Source organism: Melanaphis sacchari, unplaced genomic scaffold (genome assembly GCF_002803265.2).
Source record: "Melanaphis sacchari strain LSU unplaced genomic scaffold, SCAv2.0 Contig13_pilon_pilon, whole genome shotgun sequence".
Classification (NCBI taxonomy): domain Eukaryota; kingdom Metazoa; phylum Arthropoda; class Insecta; order Hemiptera; family Aphididae; genus Melanaphis; species Melanaphis sacchari.
The window spans coordinates 178,407-190,072 of NW_020270588.1; the positions used below are offsets into that span (position 1 = coordinate 178,407).

General features: G+C 22.9%; 1 long non-coding RNA gene across 1 annotated transcript; it reads right to left on the reverse strand.

Moving 5' to 3' along the window:
• Positions 1-4,188: 4,188 nt before the first annotated feature.
• On the reverse strand, positions 4,189-6,642 carry LOC112591638. The gene is made up of 4 exons (XR_003114517.1): positions 6,552-6,642; positions 6,371-6,489; positions 4,655-4,762; positions 4,189-4,583 (listed from the first exon to the last, which is right to left on the reverse strand). It is a non-coding gene; the product is annotated as an uncharacterized LOC112591638 (long non-coding RNA).
• Between the last annotated feature and the right edge of the window lie 5,024 nt (positions 6,643-11,666).

Below are 11,666 nucleotides of genomic sequence, written 5' to 3' on the forward strand. Positions count from 1 at the left end.
TTTAATTGTTTTCGGCAATTTATTTTGGTTTATTGCCTTTAAATTAATTATACTCATACCTAATCTTATATAAAGAAAAATCATGTTATCCATTTTAAAGAAAAAACTTTAAACATAATAGGTGCTTTAGTTATACATTTTATAAATTTTAACTAATAATATATTGTTTTATATATATATATATATATAGCCATTAGTATTAAAACTATGATAGCCTTAATAATATATTACTATAATTTTTTTTATGTTTGTATGCATTAAATACTTTTAAAAGTAAATTAATAAAAATAAACTGTTTTAAATCATAATTGTACCTACATGATAGAAGCTTTGATTAATAATTAATATGTGTACTTAGTTTTAAGTGTTATAGGTGCCAATCTATTAGATATCCGTAAATAGTAAAATTTTATTTCATGAAAAAAAAAAAAAAGTATTACATTTTAAGCATTATAATTTATTAATATTATATTATTATTTATTATAAGTACATATAATAATATTATGTTTTTTTTAATGTTGTTATTAACAAGATAATGTGTCCCACTAAAAATATTCACGTGGGACAACATAATATGTGTGTTGTACTACTTGTACCTATACAATATGTATATATTTTAATATAGTTTGTAAATGCATATGATATAGGTAATAATAGAAGTTTGGACAATTAGATAAATTTAAATGACAATATATAACTATACTTATTTGATATTATAATGGTTAGTTTGATAGATAATAACAAAATGTTGAAAATTTAAGAAAACATTAAATTTAAAAAAAGTGCTTGTTAGATTTTGTTTTGAATTCAAATCTCAACAAGCTATCAAACAACTATCCTCTGTGTGAATTAGCGGTACCTACACCACAATAGTAAGGTTCTATTCAATTAAATCATACAAAATAAATGCTGGTGCCAACATTGTTAAATGTTAATGATTTACCTACACTTGTTGGACATCAAATAATTCATATCAACTAATAAAACAAGAGCTATTCATTCAATACCTACCAAAACCAAAGTTTACATGTATATATTCATATTATATATGAATTTGTGTATGCACATATGTCCAATACTTATAACTTAAAAGTATTAAAAAATATTAAAAAAAAATATATCAAAATATTATATGCAATGAAATTAACACTAGGTACTTAACCTACATTTTATTATTTTAATTACCTATCTAAACATTAACACTTAATCATTTATACAAGAAAATGTAAAAAAACATGGTTGTATATAACGAGATACCTACAGAATTATTGCTGATAAAATTTAAAGTATTTCAAATACCTATTTGAACAATAAGAAATAAACTTTTATACATTGTTTATATACATAGGCACCTTATATTATTGTAATGATTATTATTAGTTATTTAAAACATAAAAGTTTATCATGTAAAATTATTGTTTTCAAACTTCTGTGCACTTAAATTATTATGTATGAATTTACAATTAAGTTAAGTAGTTTAGTAAGTATAATAGATTATATAAATTAAAAATTAAAAATTGTTTTATTTCATTAGAGAGAAAATATTGTTACTTAAGTTAATTTATAATAAAGGTTAAACATTTTCTGATGTTATTCATTATATAGTTAATAAAAACTAAAATGAATATAATATTATGTTGTATTAATTAACAAAACTTTTATTTGTGTATCATACAATATTAAAATCATTTGTAAGCTAAACAATAATAAATCCTTTATTTACCTTCCTTTACAATTAATAGAATAATAGATAATTACGAATAAATTAAGTCAAGCTAATTAAGTGTATTAATACACTTTCTATTCTGTTTTAAAAGATTAAGAATTTTAAATATAATAGCTTATCAGTTGACTTAACCACCCAATTGGTTGCAGATTTTTATACAAATTTGATTTCATTATTAATAATATTTTAAATTTTGAGTAGAACGATAAATATAATGATCTTAAAATTCAGGACGAAGAATGGTAAGCAACCAATATTATAATTTAATATGTAATACATAACATAGCAAAAAGATTTAATCACAATACATCAATTTTTTAATTAATTTAATTTTTCTAGAATTGTGTATATGAATATAATAATATTATCATTTTCTGAGTATTAGAAAATATTATTTTACAATATCAAATATATTATAACATGAAATGTAAAGTCATACATTTTTGTATATTATGCATTTTCGATATTTTAATAAAGATACTAAAATTACTATATATAAACTTATTTTTAAATGTTTGAATAACTCAACATGCATCATATTGTTTTGTAAAAAACTTTTAAACTTTCTTTTGATAAATGTATAAATAATATATTTTATGGATACTCAAAGTAAATATTAATATATTTATGTTCAATTATAGACAAATTAATGTTTATTTGTGTTGTACACATTAAAAATAATGAATTATAAAGAAAATATAAATATGTTGATAGTTTATTATATTAAATAAATTCTATAATATTAATTCAAACTCATAATATAGGTATGAAAATGCTAAACTTAGGTTTAAAACAAAGCAATAGGTATACAGAGAAGTTAAAAAAATATATTAACTAGCCACTTATAATGTTGATGATAAGTTTATACATTTTATTTTTCATTGAAGAAGTAAGAATAATAATACCAAATAATCATAGCATAAATCATAATGTTATGGAAAAGCTAATATTTAAAGGTATTATGAGCTATTTTTTATTTGATAGTCACTATAAGGTAAAAATATATATTAAAATTTCACTTGCAGGTAATTTGTTTTACAATAAATTAATAATAAATGTACAACTTATGATTTTAACTACTAACTTAATAAAAGTTTAATATTATTATTTAATTTTTTATTAGCTTATACCTAAGATTTTCATTTATAATTGATTACTTCCCAAATAAACATGTAATGGCCACCAAATGGCATGTACATTATTTAGTTAATTACACAGTTAATGAATTTATGTAAAAATTAACTTAGGAACAAAATTACCAATTTTATAACAATTCAAAAACTTTTAATTCAGTTACCTTTAATTTATATATATATATATATATATATATATATATTGACATGTAAATCACAAAATTTTACTAATTTATTACGCAGTAAGTTATAATATGTATTGTGAACTGAACTATCAACAAACAAAATATATTATGATGCTAACAGGAAGTGAAGATTAAATAATAATATATCATAAATATTTAGAATAGAATTGAAATAATAATATATTTAAATAAAATACATTTTCATATAGTTATAATGTAAAACCTTCAAGTATTATGATAATGTTCATTAGTTCTAATGTGTAGATGCTAAGAAACTTAGTAACTATAGAATATTACACCTGAAAAATCTATATTTTGGGCTCTCTTAAACATTGTGTCCATATTACCCTTTCCTAGACCGTATCCTCACAATTATGTTATTATTTTTGTGTTAACACAATATAACCAAATCACACAATCTAATCAATCATAAAATAACTTTACCAGTTTTAATTACATTGAATAAGTCTTAAGAGTCTTTAAAAATATCTTATGATTTCTATAGTTTAGTTATTTATGATGCATAAACTTAAGAAAACAGATTAAAAATCATACTAAACAAAATAGATCTTAATGTAAGTATCTATGAATAACTTTAGTTAAATTAATAAGTCCAAAACAATACACATCATCTATAAAAATAACTCTATAGATCAAAATCTAAGACTTGATATTCTTATCATAACGTAACCATGAGTTATTTAATATGTATATTGATAATTTATTGTTACAGATACCAAATTTTTCTTTGTCTATAGACATAAAATGGTATTGATTAAGTAAAAAAGCTAGTGTAAGGTACAGACCACAGCTGACAATATTATTACTAAATTCAATATTTTTATGTTTTTTATGCCTGAAATTTGGCAATCACAGAGACATTGAATAGTAACTAGAGAGTATTTATTTGATTACTCAGTACTATTAAAACATACTCAACAGTTATTTTATATATTACACTACTATTACTCGTGACCTATCAAATTTTTAGTGGCTTCCTACCTTATTTTATACAATATTAATAATACAAATAATTTAAAGTAATAATAATTTATTAATAATTTATAATTAAATTAAGCATTAAACAGTTTATAATAAATATTGAATTTTACAATCAAAATCCAAAATCTGTCATAACAAGTTTTCACAATCCTCTTTCATTAAATCTAAATTTTAAATTCTTAAAACTACTTTTAAGATGGAAACTAATTGTAACTTACTTATTTTAATTAAAACAGTTGTATCTAAAATAACATTGGTGAAAACTAAAACTAAGGAAGAATAGAAATATATTACTTTAAATTAATAATTTAACTTTGTTATTTGATTCAGCAGTGTAAACTATCATAGCATTTAAAGTTATGAAGTATCTTTTTTTTTTTTACACAAACAGTGATTGGCTGCACTTGATTGTGCAACACACAAGGCCTTTTTCTAACCCCATCAATACTTATGTTGTGACTATGCGGAGAGAAAAGTTATCGTCTGGAACTGAATTTACAGCAATGAACATTTCTGTGAAAGAAATAACCACAAACCTGAAACAATTTTTACTGATTAATACCTAATAATTTATTGTATTTGATGAAATAGATGATAATGAACGTACCTGTGATTAAGTTTGTCTAGAATAATTCCATCTAGATTCTAGAGTTTACTTTAAAAAATAAACTAATTTTGACATGTTAAAAATAGTTTTAATGGATTTTGGATTTAACTGTAACATATATTATAGTAAATTAAATTTTAAACTTTAAGATTCAATATCCAAAAAAAAATACTGACACCATTACTATTTATCAATTAGATTACTTAAATAATATTATAGTATAAGTATTGATTTACCAATATCATTATTTATTTGAATTATCTATGAATACAAAATTATAAAAATGCAAAGTAAAATATATACTTTATATACTTTACTTGTATAAAAAAAGTTATAGCAACTTTAATATTCTATTACAGTAATTTTATTCATAGTGTAAGTATAATTAATTAATGTAATAATAAAACACATGTAAATCAATCAACTAATATCACAGCAATTCGGACAGGCTTAATAGACACAATTGTTATATTTAGTGAAAAACCAAAATTTCTATTCAAATTAATATTGACTTTATGAATTACTGTGAATTTTAAAATACATAAAAATTCAATTCAATTAAAGTCAATTTATTTTATCTCTATTAAAATCTGAGTATAATTGATTGCCTCGAAAATCACAGTAAAGAAAAAATACAAAATAAGGTGTTATGGCATTATTCAGATAACTTATTAGACATTAATTAAATCTTATTGAGTTCAAAATTGCTTGTTTCACAACTTATAAACATTTTATACTGTCGTAGAAAATACTTTTATAAAATACTATTAGAAAATACAGTTATTGTATTATTATATTTTTGCCAGGTAAACTGTGAAAATAAAGTATACAACAAAATGTTATTAACAATTTTCAAATAATTAATTTTGAAGTTAATTTATAAATGTAGTATTTCACTTTTCGTCAGAAATGAAATAATTATAACTAGGGCAAGGATTTATATCCCAATGGCATTTTTGTTTTTTGCAACTTCTGATTACTGCTTTTGTTTATGTTCACAAATCACATGTTAAAACAAATAGTGATTTTTTTATTTTACGTATTTTGAATAAAATTTCTATCATTGCGTATTTCAACTAATAACACGTAAAATGCATGTATTTTGGTTTATTTTAGCAGAGGTTGTTGGTAAGAGATAAAAAAAATATAATATCATCTATACAAAAAATACCAGTTTTGATATAAGTAAGTAAGTCTAGTAATTTAATTTAAATTTAATTATGATAAACTTGTAAAACTGCAACAGATTATTTTACAACAACAGCATTTGTGTTTTGACTCATTCGTCATTGTGTATTATAAGTGTATTGTGTATTGTTAGTGAATTAAATTAATTTTGATTTTTATCATTTAAAATACCAAAAATACTAAGCACCAATACAAAACTTTGGATTATGTCAAAAAGTTTTCTAATATAGTTTAAGACTGATGGAAAAAACCAATTACATAATAATTGTGACAAATCAGTTGTAGCAAACGAGTGATTTTAATACATTCAGCAAAACTTTTAAATTTAGTTTTTGTTTCTTAGCTATCATAATTTTGCATAATTTACTATTTTTTATTTTATATTAATTCTAGCCCTAGTTTTAACTTATAACAATTGTATTATCTAGATTACTGCGAGTATGAAGTTCTAGAGAAATGTAATATTGTTTACAAGTTTCAGATATAATATTTTACAATTATTAATAACATGTTATAAATCTTACTCACATTCAAAATTGATAAATGTTGTATGAATCACCACGGACAAGGAACCAAACTCATTTTATAACCATTAAAAACAAAATAAATACTTGATATAACTGATTGCTTTAAAAGTCATTAGGTACCTATAGGAAAAAAATAAAAATTAAGATTACTTAATATGTATTAACTAATATGCCTAGTTTACCAAACGATGTAGATTATTCAAATGATTAAAAATATTGCGCATGAATTAGAAATCAAAATGTCAATTATACTTTGCAATAATTAATGTAAAAGAAGTTAACTTGAGTCTTGAGTAATGATATTATGTATTAACGAATTATTATTTATTATCTTTATCAGAATATCAACCATAGACATTCGTTATCACTTATCACTCTAAAACTAGTGACACCAGTTACTGCCGCAAAATGTGCGCCTTAAAGTGTTGTAGATACCAGCAAATGCTCATGGAAAACCTTAGATGTATGTAATCGTATTAGTTACCTATTTTTATTTTTATAGTATTAATAGGTATTTACTTATTTACATGCTTCTAACTCGTTACAATGCTCATTCTAACACTTCAATTTCCATATGTATTTTAAACCATTCATTATAAATACTATTTTTTAATACTTATTATATTTATAATCAATGCTTATACATATAGGTACATCAGTATCAATGAAAAAAATTTTGATATTTTAATTTATCGTACCTACCTCCAACGTAGGTATATTATTATCTTTTTAGTGTATAAAATAGTTCTGAACATTAATAACTAAGTACCTACAAAATACATTTGAAATTAAATTTGAAATATTTTACTCGTATTATATAGTCTATACGTCTATAGTAAATTAAATAACTTTTATTGTGGTTTTATCCAAAAAAAAGTGTAGATACATTAAAAAAATATTCAATTTTCTTTTAATCAATATTTTGAAACTTAAAACCGATTTAACGAACATAAAGTAAATGAGTGAACAATATTACCTTAGATTGGTGTTCCAATTTTTGCTTCTTTTTAATTATTATTTATTATTATTGCATAAATGTTGGTCACATAACCTCTTATGTTACCAATTCGTATTATTAGTTGTCGATTATTATTTATTTAATTGAATTTCCTGATAAAATAAATAAAATGAAAATTTGTGTCACAAATTTAAACTTAACCGTCAACTTATAAAATTTATATGAGTATAGAATGTAACATATAATTGTTTGTTACTTTTTATTTAAATATTTTAAAAGTAGTTATATGAAAAAGTTTAAAAATTATAATGAGGGGTACAATATAGCAAAATATTAAATTTAGGGGTACGGAACAAAAAAACAGTTGAGAACAGCTGACATAAATTGATGAATGCATATTATAAAATACTTAATTTTTAAATATATTCACTGAAACTTTGAAGGGGAAACTTCAGCTCCATTAACACCAACCATATACGCCTCTATAGTATATATTTATGAACATTAATTCACTTCCGATCTAATAAAACACGTAGCCCGTTTATCTAGGTGTGTATAGTTGATGCGTCAATACACTTATCAGTTTCAGTGACCTGTGTATGTTACTCATACGTTCCTCAACCGTTATATGAGGATGCCACTACACTAAGACGCCTTTATCCAAATATTCCACCATTATTTGGTGAACTATAATACCTAACAACCGTTATATTTTGAGTATTTTTAGTAGGAACTAGAAAGTCCTTTATTTAAAAGTATACCACTTTGGTGACGGCTATCCAAGTATATTTTATTAGACCATGGGCATGAGCAGTTACATATACCTTCATTTTAAAAATATCAAAGATACATTTTCGTTCTTATGGGTTAGATTTTTTTGAATCCAGTATTAAAAACTTTTTTCTAAGAAAATACATTTTTTTTTAAAACAATCATCCTAAATCTCACACTGGTTTTATTATTATAAAGAAATTCGTTACAATTATGAATTAATAGATACCATATAGTGTAAATTTGATTTTTATCAATTTAACAATATTCCGATTACTTATAGAAAGCGTGTATATAAATTTAGATACTACAAATTGAAATTCAATCATAATAATTTCCATGTCTTGAAAAGATAAGACTAAGATTATAATATTATTGGCAAGTATAGGTACCAATATATTACTATGTTAACATTTTTAATGCATAAAATAAGTAATTAATCATTAATGTAATATATTATCAAACTTAACTTTTAAATGGATGGCTTTAAGGATTCTTAGGAAAGATAATTATTATTATTTGGTCATTACCTCAAAATAACACCGATATCTGAGCAAATAATAATAAGTATATCAAACAAAGTCTTGTTTTCGATTTTAATTTGAAAATAATTAACCGAAATAAAATGTATTACAGTTAAATAGCACCTACTCGTATAAGACAGTAATCATAACATATTATTCGTATATTCATATTAAATAATTTATTTTAAATTAAAAATGGTCATTTTATTATTTTGATGTTTTGGTTATAATTCCGTCAAAAATGATTTTAAATTTCAATAGAATCGTGTTATTTACGATGTCAAAATGTAATTCCATGTAAAGAATTATTAGATAGATCGTATGACGAATGAAAACTTCAAATAATTAATATTTAGAATGTAACAATGATTAATGGCTTATTTAGAAATAATATTATATACAATATTATTAAAATATAAATTTTTTTTTTTATTTTTTTATCAAAAATACTTGTTAAAACTAAAAAGTAATTGTAAATCGAGTATATATTACTTAAAAAAAATTTCAAGTTATCTTCAGGACAATTTTAATTTCTGGCACCTATAATTTGTAAAAGCTTAAATTTACATACCCTTAATTCTACTCTCAAAAAATTAAGGTGAATATAGAAATTTGATTACATTGCATTTTTTCGAAAACAAAGAATATACAGACAATCAATATCTCTTTTTTTTTATCGATTTTAAGTACCTATAAAATGTTGTCAATTTTGTTTAGTTAATATATAATTATTTTACCTTAGAGATGAGAATTTTTTTAGTGAAAATAACGATCACGCCAAGTACTTATATTTTCTCCAGCAATAATCTCCAAATATATTATAGAAAATAGAAAGAATATTCTTTGTTTAAACTACCAAGTTTATAAATTATAGATACGAAAAATAAATCGTACCTAACGTATCTCATTGAAAATATATAATAAAAATAGATAGAAATACCTACGATATACAGCCAATTAGTAATTTTGTATATTAGACATCAATATACTTTGTACATTTTATCTAAATAGCGCAGCTCAACCATACTATTGCCTGATCGGTGGATACTCGTTCGGCAGTAATATTATTGATAATATCATACCTATTAATAATAAGATACATTTCCATTGGTGTTTCGTACGTTGTTGTTGAAAAAAAAATTTGATTTTTATTCCGATAACTGATGATTTTATATCCTATACTATCCTAGTTTTGTTTAAAGTTTCCAAGACGAACGTCCTGTCGCCACGCTGCGGCTCCGGTCCAACACAAGACAATATTTTTCAACAATGTTGTTTTTGTTGTTCAACGCTCCCGGAAACATCTTTAAAAAGAATTTCTCGAAAACACCAATCGCATATACACATCATACGCGTACCAAGCCGGATGGACATTATCATCATGCCTACGCGTTTTTACGCACAATACTCAAGTGAGTAACACATTATAATAGTAGGTATTTACTAATAAATTACACGTTATACATTATATCCACATATTATATTGTTACACTTTGTTATCGGCGTAGAAATAATTAGGTATATTGAACAAAGACAGTGATGACATTATTATTTATTATACGTGTTTGCCATTGCGTTATAATTTCGACTTAGGTGCCATGTGGTTTAAAATAAAATAAGTCGAGCGAAGAATATAACGCGTAGATAGGTACGTATTATTATTGATGAAGTTGTTATTTTCTAATAGAACGAATTCGATGTATAAATACTTATGCATTTAAAATATTTATTTACTAGTTCATATTGTTTGACTATACCTATCAACCGGATGGGAATCCACTCTTAGTTCTATTTTCTTAGAGGTTGTTGAAGTAGAAAATTTATAACAAATTGAATGTGCACAATGCACGTGTAAAACATTTATGAACGTTTGTGGAAAGAGCTAAATCAGTTAAAGTTTTAAAATGCACTTAAAAATTAGCAGCTAAAATTAAACAGGTCACCTAAAATTTAAATATTTATAATTAGAGCGTGGATTTATATGCAATCGCATATTATTATTTTCTTTTTAATTTTTTTAGATTTATTTCAGTTTTCTTCACGAATCGTGATAATTTAAATCTAATGATGAAATTTTATTTGTATATTTTTGTATATTTTTAAAAAATTTAAAATCTATTGCATATTAAAATGAAATTTTTTTAGGTACTTATTTTATTTAAGTAATTAATTATTGTAAGTTGTTTAATTTGTGAATTTTATATAAATAAAAAAAAATTACTTGCATATTTGCTGTATATTTTTATGATTTTTACTGTATATTATATGGCATATTTCAATACTTTTTAGTGCATAAAAATCCGTCCTCTACTTATAACTTCTGAACTATTTAATTGAATTTAAATTTAAATGTATCAAAATATTTCAAATAATACTCTGCTCCGGATTATGAATTTAAAAATGTATGTAAAGTGCAATGTTTTTGGTAAAAATTAATTTAACCTATATTGTATTATTTTAATAGTAAAATGAATACATCATAAGATATACGTCTTAATAATAATATATAGGCTGACATGGTTTTTCATATGCAATGATTTATTATTGAATTCAAATTAAACACATACAGCATTATGGTGACTTACTACTTATTGTTGTGATACACTCGACACCTACTACATAACAAAGCAGTTTACTTTTTCACTTCTTAAGAATGGATTTTTTTAAAGACTTAAAAAAATTAAATACTATATTAAAAACTATTAGTCGTTCTGTGTATTAAGTGTTTCAACTTAAAACTACACGATGAACCATAATCAAGGACTTCATTAAATTTTTTTTTCAGATGAATACGCTTAAGAGAACGTTGTAGGTACCCGCATGTGTTGTCCTCGTTTTATTTTGTATTGTCACTTGTAAAAATGTATTACGGTGAATTAATTCAACGTAATTTTTCATGCAGGACTCCAAATATTATTTTGTCCTTTACCTGTGCCAAGTTAAATGTATACACCACACACACAAACATTATTGAATTGTAATCTGTAAGATATTTAGTATAGATACTTATATTTTACCGATTCAAATGTGGTTAATTACACAAT